This window comes from Lontra canadensis, unplaced genomic scaffold (assembly GCF_010015895.1).
Source record: "Lontra canadensis isolate GAN:19392208 unplaced genomic scaffold, GSC_riverotter_1.0 scaffold177, whole genome shotgun sequence".
NCBI lineage: Eukaryota > Metazoa > Chordata > Mammalia > Carnivora > Mustelidae > Lontra > Lontra canadensis.
This window is the reverse complement of record NW_022631171.1, coordinates 561,736-574,345: the sequence shown is the minus strand read 5'-3', so window position 1 is coordinate 574,345 and position 12,610 is coordinate 561,736. Positions and strand designations below refer to the sequence as shown.

At 35.7% G+C, this 12,610-nt stretch overlaps 1 long non-coding RNA gene across 1 annotated transcript; it reads right to left on the bottom strand.

Moving 5' to 3' along the window:
* Positions 1 to 406: 406 nt before the first annotated feature.
* LOC116860546 lies at positions 407 to 11,301 on the bottom strand. Its single transcript, XR_004381319.1, has 4 exons — positions 11,264 to 11,301; positions 3,876 to 3,970; positions 2,160 to 2,242; positions 407 to 446 (listed from the first exon to the last, which is right to left on the bottom strand). It is a non-coding gene; the product is annotated as an uncharacterized LOC116860546 (long non-coding RNA).
* Positions 11,302 to 12,610: the final 1,309 nt, after the last annotated feature.

The following is a 12,610-nucleotide window of genomic DNA, read 5'->3' as shown; positions in this document are numbered from 1 at the left end:
TCATTGAGCCAAGTGAAGTGGAGATTTGGCAACATCTAAGTAATCTAACTGAAGATAGCCGCCATACTTTATAATTTACTCATCTGTGAGTAAACTTATGTAAATGTGTGGAACCTAATCTCAATGAATAAGCAAATGCCAATCAACACCAACAAGCTTAAGCATGTAGATAAGTTTGAAGGCAAAAATTATGTGACCCACAGAAGCTGAAAAAATAACATGTTTCTGATTACTGTAAGAATCAATGAAGTTAAAATTTTGTAGATTGGAAGGATAGCAGATAGTATCTTGTTAGGGTCTTTCATGTTACAGCCCAGGATACTGAAGCTTTTAAAATCACATCCACACCTTCTGACTCCGAGTCCAGTGCTCTTTCTGTTATGCCCCAGTGTGCTTCACGCGTTGTTGACAGTCTGATCAGACATCTTTTGCGTGTGCTAAGAGTTCTGTGATGAGAACAGTAGAATTAACCATTAAGAACTTCACAAGACAGGTCAAATTGTTCACCATACAACTGAAATCAATACTAACATAGACAAAAGCCATTTCCATTTTCTCCACGGGGATTCTCTATAACCTAACATACCTGGGGCTCAAAATTTTGGCTTAAACTGCTAACAACATGGATATAGCATTACATTAATGACAAATGAGAGTATTTATCTTACCACAAGAGCCTTCAAAATATTGGGATATTTTCCCCCTCTCTCTCCTCATCACCATGCTTTTGGTTTATGAAGGCTACTACTTTATTTGGAGTCATTGTCAATGAAATATATTTCTTTTCTCAGGATCTCTTTCTGCTCATAATAACAAAGAAATTAAAGTAAAAGATTTATTCAGTATCTAAAGTCTATTTAAATACTTTGTGCACTTTTCAGTATTACATTCCTTTTCAAATTTCAAAAATGCTTAAAGGTCAATAATTTAACAAAATATATATTGTCCATATTTGTACCCTTAAGTTCATAGTGTTCCAATTACAAGCAACTGTTTTTTTTTCTTTCTTCAAAGAAAATTTAGATAGTACTGAAAAATAGAAAAGAAAATACATTGTCCTATTCCTGAAAGTAAAACACTAGTAAATATGACTGTTACATTGAACTATGAAAAGAGCCAGGTTCTCAGGGCCAGAAAAATGTTTGTTCATGGCAGGAGTGGGGTGCACAGAGGCAAAGAGTCTCACCTGGATACTGAGGATAGGCTCAGATGTATGTAAGGCAGTTTGTGAAGGGATTTTGCACCACACTAAGGGCTTGAGTATTATGATTTGAACTGTGTAGAATCTTCAGAATATTCTAGATATTCTAAAATATAAAATGGAAGTGATGCCAAGTTTGTTTCTGAAAGCATAAAACTTTTTCCTTGCTTAAGGTTCATAATACATATAATGTAATTGATTGCCTTATTGATTCACTTTAATATTTATTTTCATAAAAAGGAAAAAAATCACTTTCAAAGAAAAAAGTACAAAGGAATAGTTAGAAATAAACTAACTTTCTAGCTTTAGAGATAAATTAGGTAATAACTCCTAATAATATTTATTACAAGTAAACAGAGTTATACATACTCTTAAATTGCAGAATGATTATTTGCTCTTATCAAAAAATCATTTTCTTTGTTAAATAATTCAGTGGAGTTGTAAAGACAACATTCTCTGGAGTCTAACTGCTTTGGCTGAATATTGATTAAATTGAATAATTTAATTTATCCGACCAACACCACGCTTGATCTAAGCAAGAGAGGTTCTGATCCCAGCCCCTACATCAGATACAACCCTCTCCCACTTCAGAGTGCTTTCACTTGGGAGTTCTAAGTTCTCCTCTGATATCTGGGATTGGTCTGCTCTGATAATACCACCTGTGCAGTATGGGCCTTGGTATCCATCTCTCCCCTTCAGCAGACTTTCTAAACCCACTGTGTGGGAGTTGACCAGATGCCCAAAGACCTTCAGGCCTACACCTGTGAGAAATCTAAAGCTGTATTGCTAAGCCTTAGTTCATGGGGGATGTCCTGGCTAGTGCATTGCTTCTTTTGCATATTCATGCAAGATTGGACCACCAGATAGTACTAACATGCTGATTTTGGATGACTTTCAAATCAGACACAGGATGAGTCCAGATTTCTGTACTACTTACTAATAATGGTATGATTCCTACCCTGGGCTTGAGCCATGTGTGGGGTCCCACACATCACTTGATCCATCTGTGTTTCATCATAGGGCCAATCTGGTTGACAACACCTTAGGGGAACAGGAATTATTTTACTTTTTACTATCATCTATTTATTTATTTATCCATCTATCATCTGTCTATTTATCTACCATCTATCATCTCCTATTAGTTTTATTTTTCTGGAGAACCCTAACTAACATGTGTTACATAACATAGAGGTTTTAGGGGTTATCTCTGAATTTGATAGAATTTAGTAATTTCCCAAAATGACCAAAGTTCCTTACATGTGAAGATACCAATTCTCTTACATAAGAATGAACTATGCACAGGGCGTAAGAAACCAGAAACTTGAAGTGAATGTGAAGAGAAGTATCTGTGCTTTCCTGCCGACTGGAGTTCTCTCGACCATAAACATCCTAGAATTCCAGAATAAGTGGAGCAGTTCTAGATACTGAAACTTCAAGAGAATTATTAAGCTCTTGTCTTTTCAAACAGTATAACTTGTGTTTTACATGCTTTGTGTTGCCTTAGACTACAGCTGCTTTTAAATGGGTATGTTGAAAATACAATTGTGTGCAAGTTTACTTTTAGGCAGGACACTGTAGTCACAAAACATGTTGTCATTTAATTCTATGCTGAAAATTTCTACAGTCTCATCCTCTAAGATAATGTTAGGAATCTCTAATCTATAACACACCAACCAAGAGATCCAGTTTTTCAAAAAGTGGTCTTCCTAGTTTGCAAATATTATTAGAGCCACTGTACCAAGAGGTTGCATAGTCAGTTAAGGATTACAGCTTTCCTTGCTCAGGTTTTTGAGATATAATTGACATATAAACGTTTTGTAAGTTCAGGATGTACGACATGATGCTCAGATAGAGATATATATTGCAAAATGATTGCTCCAATAAAGTTAGTTAACATCCATTTCCTCACATAATTATAATGTGTGTATGTGGTAACAATATTTAAGACCTACTCTCTTAGCAATGTTCAGACTGACTGTAGTCACCATGCTGTGCAGTACATCCCCAGAATTTATTCACCTTTAAATTGGAAGTTTGGACCCTTTGACCAGCATCTCCTCATTTTCCTCACTCTGGTAGCCACCCTTTTATTCTGTTTCTTTGACAAATTTGGACATGGATAAACACAAACAGAGAGACAGAGAGAGAGAAAGAGAGAGAAAAAAGATAATGCCTAATGAATTTTGGAACAATCAGAACATGCGCATTTTAATCAAGTATTCTGAAAAATCTTGGAATAAAGTCATAAAAGAAAGTTGAGAGTAACAAAAATATGTGCTTTCATTTTGCTAAAGGTTTTAACAGAATGCAGTTTGAGACAATGCAAGAATATCACCTAAATTTCAACTGAAGTGGTGAAGGAAAGCAATTTGGGGTATATAATGAGCCTCGTGAGTTGGATGCAATGGATTGAGGAGCCAAAGTCTGCAAGAAAGAGAACTGCAGGGGTTTCACCTGAGAAGCCACCACCTAAAATTGTTCCAACTTAAAATGTAGGAGGATTAAGTAGCCATATCTTAAGAGCAAGATTTCAACTGTTAGTTTGTTTTTCACAACTGTTTTCATTACCTCTCAGGTTAGAAAAGAATTTTCCCTAGTTGGCAACCACTGGTCTAGAACATGAAAATTGAAAATAACTTTATTACATTCCAATAAAAGTTAATCCTTTACTTACTCATAAGTTTGGAAAGATCACTTCATATTTCTGTGCTCCATTTCTGCAAATATAGAATGATGTTTATAATAGTACAGACCTTAGAAAATGGACTTCTGAAAAATTAAATAAGATAAACCATATACAATTATAACCATAGTCCATGTGCATAAAAATCTAAATATATATTTTAGTTGGCTAATGATTTTCTAAATAAGAACTAAATGGCGACTCTTAATTTCTGTTACAACCATGAATTTCTTAATTGATTTCTCAAAAGCATCATGAAGCCTAGGGTTTTAGTACTGTAAATTGTAGGTCTTTGGTTTCTTATAAACAGGGAAATTCCATCTAATTATGGAGCTGGTATGAGAAGTTAGTGATATTTTGGACCTATGGAAATTACTTGGCACAGAGAAGATGCTTAATTCATAGATGCTATTGTGGTTATGCTTCAATTCTGCATGTACTAAGCTCGTTGTGATACCAGATAATTTTTAGGGAAAGGAGCTGAGTCCAGAAATGCCCTTGAGAGACAGCAAGTTGTGATTTTGAACGGGATCTTCTCCCACTAAGGGCTCAGAGTACATAAGATGCCACCATTCTATTCTATGTTGTTCTTGGAGACATAAAATATGACGCTCTCATGCTGGCTTTAAAGATTTTATTTATTTATTTGAGATAGAATGTGAGAAAGAGAGAGAGCATGAGAGAGGGGAGAGTCCAAGGGAGAATGGGGAGCCCAGTTTGGGACTTGATCCTGGGATTCCGGGATCATTACCTGAGCTGAAGGCAGCTGCTTAACTGTCAGAGCCACTCAGATGCCTTCATGTTGGGTTTAAATGGTCACAGTAAAATCATTTAGACTATTTCAGTATGTTTTACTATTTTCCTGTTTTCCACTTGGGAATATCTATAAAACTGCTGTTTTCTGGTGAGTCAAATTATCCCTCCAATCTTATTCCCTTCCTTATTGCAAGTCTATATCATGTATTTACTAATACTTGATGCCAATAATATTATAAAATAATAAAAAAACAACCGAAAAACAAAAACAAAAATAAAGAATTTACCCTTACATAAGGAGGTAACTTTCTAGACTTTCCTAAAAATATTTCATTAAAGGAAAAGGTTCCAAAGTAATCAATGCCATTAACTCAAAGTTTTTCTAAATGAACAAAATCAGAGTCAAATTATTTATGACAAATGTATGTAGTCCAGGGTCTGCAGTGCTGAGATTTAGGAGTGTCATGACCTTCAGGAGCATTCCCAGGGGTGTGTCCTTGCCTCAGGCCTTACTGTCCATGTTCTTATCTTGCTTCCAAGCCTCCTTCTATCCTTGTGTTGGATCTCATAAACCACAGAGTGCTCTTCCAATAAATTCTGAAGCTAACCAGGATCCATTGCTGGGTCTTACAACCAAGAATAATGATTGATATAACTTCTTAATCTTTGTTAAATTTATTAGTTTTTCCTTGATCACTTAATTTCTAGATGCATTTTTTTTAAAAGTTAACATTGGTTATACAAGCAATTACATAAGTTTTGTGGGTTTTAAAGATATATAACCATTAGTACATTTTCTAGGATAAAATATCTCACATTACAAGCTCATTTTGCAAACTACTTTTGCAAAGATTAGTTGGTTTTTCAGTTGGGAGTTCTTAAATCATTAGCAGGCAGAATTTTCCTTTTAATACCAAGAAAATTCATCATACAAAAATATTTTTTTTCACAGCCAAAGCTTTCTAACTATCAAACTTCCTAGCTAAGCTTTCTTCTTCAAAAGCCTGTTATTATCCCAGTTAAGGAACTATATATAGGAGCTCAAATTTCCATCATATTGATGAAATGTCAGCTTTTTCAGAGAATGGGTTTTCAGTAATCCAACTAGCAATGGCTTGAGATTAAAAAAAAAAAACTATGAGATTTCAAAATAGAAGACAAGAAAAAAATATTTAAATCCTTTTGCCATATTATTTTGACAGAGCATACTTACTTAATGGAAGGTTTTCACCAGAAATAATAGTTTCCATCAAGGCCATTTCTTATGTTCAAACTGTGATTAGTTTGGATTTGCTATGGTTCATATCTCATTCTCTAATTTACAATGAAAATTATGACTGGAATTTAAAACTTTCAAAATTGTCCTTTGAATTTTGTCTTTGCCTCTTCCTCAGAGAAGAAATTGTCTTTAAAAAGGATGGTTTAACTAGAAGCCTAACATGAATGCGAAGTTGTAAAAGATTATCTCAAGGTTACATAGCCAGTGAGTGGCAAAATCAGGATCTGAATATAGACCTTCTGCTCCAAGGTAATATACTGTTATTAGCAAGACACAGTCTTCCTTCAGTCATCACCATTTCAGAATATTTTCCTGGGAACAAATTCCTGAAATATATCATAGAAAACTATCCCAATTTCTTTCTTCATGTTCATCTGAATGTGTGGGGTGATTTTGAGTTCCTCTACGCCCATACATAAGAGAGCTTGTGTTAGAAAATTCTAAGGCTATTAATGTTAAAATCAACTAAGAACTCAAAACTCAATTTAATACTTTTTTATTTAAATCCAATTAGCCAACATATAGTACATGATTAGTTTAAGATGTAGAGTTCAGCTAATCATCAGATCCACAAAACACCCAGCGCCCATTGCATCACATGCCCTCTTTAATGCCCATCACCCAATTACCCCATTTACCCCATCTTTCCACCCACCTCCCCTCTAACAACCCTCAGTTTGTTTTCTATAGTTAAGAGTTTCTCATGGTTTATCTTCCTCTCTGACTTCTTTCCATTCAATTTTCCCTCTCTTTCCCTATGATCATCTGCACTGTTTCCTATATTCCACATATGAAACCATATGATAATTGTCTTTCTCTGGTTAACTTATTTCACTCAGCATAATACCCTCCAGTTCCACCCATGTCAATGTAAATGGTCAGTTTTCATCTTCTTTGATGGCTTAGTAATATTCCATTGAATGTATGTATGTGTGTGTATGTATTTGTATGTGTGTGTGTGTGTGTGTGTGTATTATGTGTGTATGTGTATATATCTCACATCTTCTCTTTTCATTCTTCTGTCAATGTACATCTGGGCTCTTTCCACAGTTTGTGGAAACTATTGTGGACATTGTTGCTATAAACAGTGGGGTGCAGGCGTCCCTTCAGATCACTACATTTGTATCTTTGGGGTAAATACCTTGTAGTACAATTTCTGGATCATAGAGTAGCTCTATTTTTCACTTCTTGAAGAACCTCCACACTGTTTTCCAGAAAGGCTGTACCAGCTTGCATTCCCACCAATAGTGTAAGAGGGTTGCCTTTTCTCTGCATCCTCATCAACATTTGTTGTTTGCTGACTTGTTAATTTTAGCCAATATGACTGGTGTGAGGTGGTATCTCAATGTGGTTTTGATTTTTATTTCCCTGATGCCAAGTAATGTTGAACATTTTTCATGTGTCTATTGGCCATTTGTATGTCTTCTTTGGAGAAATGTCTGTTCATGTCTTCTGACTGGATTATTTGCAAGAATTAATAAGATCAATAACCCCTAGTCAGACTTACCAAAAAGAAAAGAGAAATTACCCAAATAAAAAATCATGAATGAAACAAGAGAGATTACAACCAACATCAAAGAGATACAAACAATTAAAAGAGAATATTATGAAAAACTATACACCAACAAACTGGGCAATCTGGAAGAAATGGAGAAATTTCTAGAACCATATGAATTACCAAAACTGAAACAGGAAGAAATAGAAAACCTGAACAAACACATAACTATCAACAAGGAAATAGAAGCAGTAATCAAAAAAGTCCCAACATATAAGTCTAGGGTGAGATGGCTTCCTAGGGGAACTCTACCAAACATTTAAAGAAGACTTAATAGCTACACTTCTGAAGCTGTTTCAAAAAATAGAAATGGAAGGGAAACTTCTAAACTCATTCTATGAGGCCAGCATTACCCTGATCTTAAAACCAGAAAAGACCCCACCAAAAAGGAGAATTACAGATCAATATACCTGATGAACATGAATGCTAAAATTCTCACCAAAATACTACTCAATAGAATCCAACAGTACATTAAAAAAATGATTCATTACGGGACGCCTGGGTGGCTCAGTTGGTTAAGCAGCTGCCTTCGGCTCAGGTCATGATCCCAGCATCCTGGGATCGAGTCCCACATCGGGCTCCTTGCTTGGCGGGGAGCCTGCTTCTCCCTCTGCCTCTGCCTGCCATTCTGTCTGCCTGTGCTCGCTCTCTCTCCCTCTCTCTCTCTGACAAATAAATAAATAAAATCTTTAAAAAAAAATGATTCATCACGACCAAGTAAGATTTATTCCTGGGCTGCAAGAGTGATTCAATCCACAAATCAATCATTGTGATATACCACATTAATAAAAGAAAGGACAAGAACCATATGATCCTCTCAATAGATGCAGGAAAAGCACTTGACAAAATACAGCAATCTTTCTTGATTAAAACTCCCTACAGTGTAGGGATAGAGGGAAAATACCTCAATATCATAAAAGCCATATGTGAAAGACCCACAGTGAATACCATTATCAATGGGGAAAACTGAGAGCATCCCCTCTAAGGTCAGAAACACAACAGGGATGTCCACTCTCACCACTGTTGTTCAACTTAGTACTAGAAGTCTTAGCCTTAGCAATCAGACAACAAAAAGAAATAAAAGGCATTCAAATTTACAAGTCAAATTCTTACTCTTTTGTTTAAATTTTTTTATTAACATATAATGTATTATTTGTCCCAAGGGTACAGGTCTGTGAATCATCATGCATACATATTTCACAGCACTCACCATAGCACATACATCCCTAAGGCCTATAGCCCAGCCACCCTATTCCTCCCCTCCACCCACTAACAAACCTCCATTTGTTTCTTGAGATTGAGTCTCTTATAGATTGTCTCCCAATCCCATCTTGTTTCATTTCCCCCCCAACCCCCACAAACCCCTGCCCTGCCTCTCAAATTCTTCATATCAGAGAGATCATATTATAATTGTCTTTCTCTGATTGACTTATTTCGCTCAGCATAATACCCTCTAGTTCCATCCACATCATTGCAAATGGCAAGATTTTGGTTTTTTTGATGGCTGTATAGTATTGCATTGTGTGTGTGTGTGTATATATATACATATACATATACTACCTCTTCTTTAGGCATCCATTCATATGTTGATGGACCTCTAGGCTCTTTCCATGGTTTGGCTATTGTGGACATTGCTGCTATAAACATTCAGGTGCATTTGTCTCTTTGGATCCCTACATTTAAATCTTTAAAACTTGAGCTGAGATTGACTGAGCCACCCCTGTGCCCCTATTTTTAATAGTTGAGGTACAAAAGATTATTTGAAGCTCATAAACTAGATAATAGAAGTAAAGAAATATTTAGCAGTATAAAATAACTCTGTACAGTACACAAAAATTAAATGAAACGAGTAATGGAAAAAATAAATTACATGTATTAGATACTTGGAAAAAATGGAAATGGTTGCCATAAATCTATGACACCCATAGATTTTTGACAGCCCCTTCCCTTCACCAGACACATAGAAATACACACAGACACACGCATACACATGTAAAATATCATCACCAGATCTTAGAATGAAATGCTACCAAAATCTTTACGGAACTGATGGTTCTGGTGCTATTCAATAATTCCAGAACATTAAAAAATATACTTTCTAAAAAAAGTACTTTCTAAGTTTTTCATAAAATGAGGGTAATAATGAGCTAAAAATCCACAAGAAATAATAAATTTAAAAAGTAATGTACAAAGAATAAGTAGCCTTTATTTCAAGGATATCAAGGTATTTTCATTTGAAAAAATATATCCATTTAAAAATCTATTATAATATTTACTGTATTATTATTAAACAACAGAAAAATATAGATTTTCATATTGAAAGTTATAAAATTTGCCATCTATTTTAATTAAAAACTTTTAAGTGACATATAAAGATTTGGAAACATTTTAAACCTAGTAATACATACCATTAAGTATTATACATAATGAAGAAAGATCAGAAACAGTCTCATTAAAGTCAGAATCAAGATAAGGATATCTGTATTCAATTTTATTTAATCTTATATATTGTTTTCAAATTAATAATGTACCAGAAAAAAAATCCCAGGAATAAAAACTGAAAGTCTTTTGCAATTAACAACAAAATAACAATCACATAATATACTAGAAGCAAATACTTTATTGACAATACCTACAAAGGTAATTCAATACTTTGGAATAAACTTACTTGGGGATAAATACTTAGGCAAAACCAAAATTTGTACAGATATCATGTGTGCCAAATCTATAGGAAGAAAATTCTTCATGTGCCCAAGAAGCAAAAGTGAAGACTCAATGAAAGAAAGAGGCAGGCCCTGTTCTTGGAAATAGCCAACTCATAAAACTCTTCCCCATAAAACTTTTTCCTCACTAATCTCTGAATTTAGTGTGCACTCTGATTCCCATTTCCTGCACTTCTAGCTTCCAGCCTGTAGTCTCCCCTATGCGGTAGCACTGATATTTGCAGGTTAACTGTGAATGGGGCCTCCTCTCTGCTGAGACACTAGCAAGGAGCCCAGGGGTGAGAATAAGCTGTTGGAAACCTCAGAAAGAGTTTGGTGTTTAAGGTTTAGATGATCTCAAGGGGGACAAGTTCCATGTTGATTAGTGTGATTGTGCTAAGTTGACATGACCTTCAAGGGACCAAGAAGGAGAATGATGGGGATGCTGGTCCTTTTCTGCACTGCAGACTGGCTGGCAGGAATTTCCTCCCACCTCCCACACACACACATAGTTCCTGTGTTTAAATTTCCAAACAAATGACAAAAAATTAGACCACAAACCATTAATAAATGAGGGCTTGGTTCTATTTTATGTGACTGCACAATTTCTCTCAGGTTCTAATCACAAGGCACATAAATGTTAAGCACCTAAGTACACCTAAGTGATAGTTTATAAAAAACCGAGGCAACATTAAAACTGGATTGTGTGTGTGTGTATGTGTGTGTGTTCCACTAGACCTGTGGTTCTCAGGGGGATCACCAAAGCAGATCTTGTAAGCACAGACCCCATGCTGTGCTTCCTATTTTTCAATACCATGTTCCTGTCTGCCACCAAGCACGTGGGTTTCCCTTGCATCATCTCAGTCTCCAACCCCCTGACCTCAGCTGGGTACCTTACAATTCAATTCAATTCTGAAACTACCTACAGGTGAAGGGTTCAGTTCCATAGGACTGCTCCCACTTCAGACACTAATCCCAATTCCTGGGCCTCTTTTATTCTTTATAAGAGGGTGGTTGCTACAACCCCATTCCTTTTTGCTAATTTGCTAGAATGGCTCACAAAACTTGGGGAAAATGGTTTACTTACCATAACTAGTTCATTATAAAGGATACAACTCAGGAACAGCTAAATTGAAGTGAAGCATGGGCCATGGTATAGGGGAAGGAGGATGGAATTTGGCCTGTCTGGGCTCATCACCGTCCTAACACCTTGATGTGTTAACCATCTAGGAAACTAACCCTGAAACTGAACCCTGTTATTAAGGGGTTTTATGAAGGTTCAATTTTGCATGCATGATTGATTAAATGAACTCATCTCTAGTCACTCTCCCCTTCCTAAAGGAGATAGGAGGGAGACAGTTGAAAGTTCCAACCTTCTCATCACATTGTTGGTTCTTCTGGCAACCAGCAGCCATCTTGAAGTTAAGTAGGGGCCATCAGTCACCCATTATTTTGTTAGCATACAAAAGAGATTCATTACAGTAGAGATTCCAAGTCTTTAAGAAGTCAGGAACAAAGATCAAATATTTCTATATTTTTTAACTGTAGTGCACTCTTTGTGTGCTGATATTGCTATTATTTAATCCAGGTTACTGTTATTTGAAATGATGTTCATTCCAGGGCATTTTAGTGCCCTTCTTGATCTCTTAGTGAAGTCTTTGGCTTAAATTCTGATTTGTTTGACATAAGTATGGCCACTCCAGCTGTTTTTTGATGTCTATTAACCGGATAAATGATTATCTACCTCCTCACTTTCAATCTGGAGGTGTCTTTGGGTCTAAAATGCACTATATCAATCGGTCTTGTTTTTTACCCATTCTGATAACCTATTTCTTTTGATTGGACTATTTAGTCTACTTATATTCAGAATAAGTATTGATAGATATGAATTTAGTGCCATTGTATCACCTGTAAAGTTGCTGTTACTGCAGATTGTCTCTGTTCCTTTCTAGTCTTTGTTGATTTTGGTTTCTCTTTCCCACTCAAATGTCCCCTTTAATTTAATTTTAATAGTTTTTATAGAACTTTAATAGATCTTACAGAACTGGTTGAGTGCTCATGAATTCCTTTAGTTTTTGCTTGCCTTGGAAACTCTTTATTTCTCCTCCTATTCTGAATGACAACCTTGCTGGAGACAGTATTCTTGGCTGCATATTTTTCCCATTCACCACGTTGACTATATCATGTCACTGCTTTCTGGCCTGCCAAGTTTGTATGGATGGGTCTCTGCTATGTATCAACCTTTGTTGGTTAAGGACCTTCTGTTCCTAGCTGATTTCAGAATTCTCTCTTTACTTTTGCATTTTGCAAGTTTCACTATGATATGTATTGGTGTTAATCTGTTTTTGTTGATTTTGAGGGGATTTCTCTGTGTCTTTTGGACTTGAATGCTCTAGATTAGGAAAGTTCTCAGCTACAATTTGCTCAAATAAAC